The sequence below is a fragment of the Mastomys coucha genome, unplaced genomic scaffold (assembly GCF_008632895.1).
Source record: "Mastomys coucha isolate ucsf_1 unplaced genomic scaffold, UCSF_Mcou_1 pScaffold1, whole genome shotgun sequence".
In the NCBI taxonomy this organism is placed as follows: Eukaryota; Metazoa; Chordata; class Mammalia; order Rodentia; family Muridae; genus Mastomys; species Mastomys coucha.
In genome coordinates this window covers 68,882,223-68,886,818 of record NW_022196891.1, presented here as the reverse complement: position 1 = coordinate 68,886,818, position 4,596 = coordinate 68,882,223, and positions in this window count along the sequence as shown.

Sequence of the window (4,596 nt, the reverse complement as noted above, 5' to 3'; positions counted from 1 at the left end):
TTGCAGGCCCACCACATACAGCCCTCCAACCTATGTGGTGGAGGACTTGCGAAATGTGAGAAATGAATTCTCAAACGTAAAAACCTAATGAGGAGAAAGAAGGGGGTGGGCAACATTTTATGTATCATGTCAGACAGGCACCTGCTCATGGACTCATGCACACATAGTTTTATCTGTCCAACAGCACTACTGAGTACAACTAATGCCAGGCACTACTCAAAACAGAACACAGAACAGAGGTCTGCACCTTCCGGGTGCTTGTACTAAAGTGAGAGTGGCCACTGTAGACACTACCCTACAAATAACTTACAGCAGACATGACTGCTAAGAATGAGAGGCCTGCGGTGCTGTGGTCACCTGCCACAGGGGGTCTTTCTTAGGGCAAGGGAATAGTCAGAGGAGCTCTAATTTAATAAATGTTGATCTGGCCCACCCCAACATCTGCAACTGCTGGAACAGGCAAAGAGGCCAGTCCTGCGGAACCAAAGCTGTAGAATCTCCGTGACACAGGGCAACAACCGGTTATGGAGGAGACCCAGTAAGGATCCAGTATTGATAGCGTAGCAGAAACCAAAGTCCTTGAACCAGAGACCAGTGACAAGTGATGAACACTTGCAAATAAAGCTGTTTGGGCAAAAGAATATACTATGCAACACACCATGACACACCACGGCTTCCATGGTGAGATGTGTTTTTTTAATTTTTCTTTCTTTATTTATTTATTGTTTTCTTTTGGGGGGAGGTTGCCAGGGCAGAGGGAGGTGAGTAAGATTGGGGTGCATGATGTGAAATTCACAAAGAACCAATAAAAATGTTTTTAAAAAGTTTCCTCCTGATAATTATCACAATAAAGCTTAAGGCGCGACTACATAAACACTCCTTTTAAAAACTATGACTTCTTCCACAAGAATAGATTCTATTGACTGAGAAACAAGGCCGAAGAGTCTGGAAGATCTGGGTAAAGCCTGGCCCTATAAAATAGCAAAGAGTGTCAGGCTATAAACAATATCCACTCAAGCCTTCTGTGTAGGAAACAGATGTAAATCCCTTCTGTTGAAGAGAAAAGCCTGAGTGTATAACATTCTTCTTTCTCTAGTGCTTATCTGTCAGGATAAGGACCTCGTGCCCTTTTGCAGCTTATGTGCACACGTGGAGTAAGAGTGTGCACATACAGGAGGCAGGGCTAGGGGGGGAAGTAGAGTAATATGAGAAAACCAACCTTGCTTTCTAACAGCTCACTCATGTAGTAACCAGTTTAGTCTTGGAAGCTCTAACTCATCCACAAAAGGCAAACATGAATGTCTTCCAAGGGTAGCACCCACAATGACCGAATCACTTCTCACTAGGCCCCCCTTATAACAAGTTCTACCACATGGTAATTCACTTACATTATAAAACAAGCCTCTAGAACATGAGCCTATGAAAGGCAAACCACATTCAAACTACAGAGAAGTTCTTTGGCTCAGGAAAACCTAAATATTTTAAGCTGGTGTAGTAAGGTGTACCTGTAAACTCAGCTATACAGCAAGAGGGAAACCGAGTCCAAGAGTTCAAGAATAGCCTGAGAAACATAGCAAGACCCTATGTCATGAAAAGAGAAGGAGGATGAAGAGGAGAAAGGGATTGTTTTGACAATGAGTTGAGGGATGAATAGAATCACTCCTGTTTCCATCCACCCTGAGTCTAAGCTATGGAGAAACAGCAACCTACATTTGATACGCATTCAGAGCATATGCAACCTGATGGAGAGCCTTCCCTTAGCCTGGAAAGCTATTTGCCACAGTCTGTGTCCCTTAAAACTCACGTGTTAGTCTATTTCAGCTAGCGTGGTGCTTTAAATATGCTCGGCTCAGGGGGTAGCACTATTGGGAGGTGTGGCTTCCAACATGATGATTTCAGGGGAAGTCTTTGAGAAGTAAGTAGGCCTTATGTGTTCTCATGAGTGAAATTTCTGCTCTTATAAAAGGGGTTGCGGGTGCCAGTTTGTCTCTTTTCACCAGGTGACAATATAGCAGCCATGTTCTATCTATGAAAGAGATCCCTCATCAGATAGCACACTTTCCAACATCTTTCTTAGGGGTCCCGGTTACCAAGCTATGAGCAATAATTTTCTGATTATAAAGTGTTTGGTATACGGTATTTTTGGTATACTAGTTGTCTTAGTTTGGGTTTTATCGCTTGCTGTGAGGAGACACCATGACCAAGGCAATACTTAGAAGGGACATCATTTAATTAGGGCTGGCTTACAGTTTCAGAGGTTCAGTCCATTATCATCATGGCAGGAAGCATGGCAGCATGCAGGGAGACAGGATGTTGGAGAAGCCAAGGGTTCTACAGTTTGATCTGAAGCAGTCAAACAGAGACTGGCTTCTCTGCACGTCTCCACACTGGGCATAGCTTAAGCACTAAGAGCAGCCCTCAAAGCCTATCTATACAGTGACACACTTCCTCCAACAACGCCACACCTCCTAGTAGTGCCACTCTCTGGGCCAAGCACCACACCAGCAGAAATAGACTAAATATTGTCAAGTCCTCAAAAACCATCCCACTGTTCGATCAAGCCACCTATTTCAAGGTGGCATGGAACAAAGACAGTGAGAGAGCTTGGACCCATTGTACAGCCAAGTAAGACTGACTGGTAGCACTATATGGACAACCATAATGGTGAAAGAGGCATTCTCTAGGTCCAAAGGCAGTAGCTTGTGTAGAATTATTGTGTCTAGGAAAAGCACATTCACGTCTAAATTGTATCTTCCAGCAAGAACACGGTGCTGCCTCTTTCATGATTAAAGCTATGAGTGCAGTGTAATCAACGGCCACCACAGGCTTGTCAATTCAGAAAATGTCATTTAGTTCATGTTCCACTCAACAAATCAAACTGCCAGAGACCTTTTTTGTTTGTTTGTTTTGTTTTGTTTTGTTTTTTGTTTTTTGAGACAGGGTTTCTCTGTATAGCCCTGGCTGTCCTGGAACTCACTCTGTAGACCAGGCTGGCCTCAAACTCAGAAATCTGCCTGCCTCTGCCTCCCAAGTGCTGGGATTAAAGGCGTGTGCTACCACTGCCCAGCAGACCTTTTGTTTTTAACTCAGAGTTGCAATGTTCGATGCAGGATCTCAGTTCGTGTCATCGTACTTTTACATTTAACTTGATCCAACTTCATGTTCCTTCCACAGTTGTCCCAACGGGTAGAGAGAATCTCTCATAAGCATCACCTGTCAATAAAAAAAAAACAAAACAATATTTTCAACAAGCTCATAGAAGAAAATTTTTCTAACCTAAAGAAGGAGATGCCTATCATCTGACAAACACGTCAGAGAAAACTAAACAGAGAAATAAATGCTACACTGTGACCAAAAGGATTCGCAGAAACAACTAAAGGGAGAAAGATGAACACCTTCTTATTGTAACCCTCCCTCAAGGTCTCTTCTTATTGTAAACAGTTACTCAAGTATCCAAGGAAACTTTGGGATAGAGTTTCTGTTCTATCTATTCTTTCCTATCAAAAGCAGACAGAGAAAACATACAATAGTTAGGGTTTAGATCTTTATAAAACTCCAGATAGTCTTCAAACCTTAGGAAACATAAATCTCAACTGTTATCCATCTCATCATTCATTCTTGCAATATTGACATTTGACATCTCCCAGGGTTTGACATTTGTATAAAACAAACAAAAAGTAACAAAATAGCAGTTCTTACCTTCTTGGAGCTAATAAAGGAGACAGACATAGTCATAACCAGTGTCTAGTCCACTTGTGAATGGGGGCTTCAACAGACATAAGCTGGCAACTGTGAGAAGATAAAACCTTGACAAGTTGATGTTTGAAAGCATGTATTTGAATCAATAATGATTTATGAATTGGGCAATACCAGTCCTCAGTGATCCCAGGCATCCCAAAAGATAAAGGAGGATAATATTTATATGCTGCTAATAGAAGCAAGAGAAAACAGCTGATTGGTCAAAGTGGAGAGTCCCTAGGTAGAGCTTATTCTGTGATTTTTTTTTCATTAGTTAAAATCTTCTGAGTTAGACTCTGTTTGCTTAGGTCAAACCCATTTAGCCATTTCAGTCTAAATGGTTTCCTAACTAATTTTTTAAACAGTACAATTATTATGAATAAGAGCAAATGTCTATTTAAATGTGATAATTAAAGCTGCCCCCCTTCCCAAAAACATCATTTAAAGTGAATCTGGGCCATTTGAAGTCAAGCATTTACACAGTAACACAAATTAATGATCTAGATGTATTAAACTTAATGATTTATTAACTTTTATGTTTTGAACAATTTCATTTTTTTAAATGAATAAAATTCCTTTTCTGAGCACTTTAAAAATAAGCACATTATTTTTAAACATAAGCACTGTATCTGTTTCTTGGGAATTTTTGAGCAATGAAATGAGTTTTATGCCTCAGTCAGAGTCAATGTCCCTCTGTCGCTCACACAAGGAAAGGGTGGCAGCCACAGGGCTCCTCTTGCAGAATCCTTCACTTCTGAGTTTCCAGGGTGCCAGCTTGTATTCTTCTGGTCTTCTCTAAAGTCACCACTCAGATCGATTCAATCTCCAAAACTCCCAGGATGAAAAGGAAAAGAATCA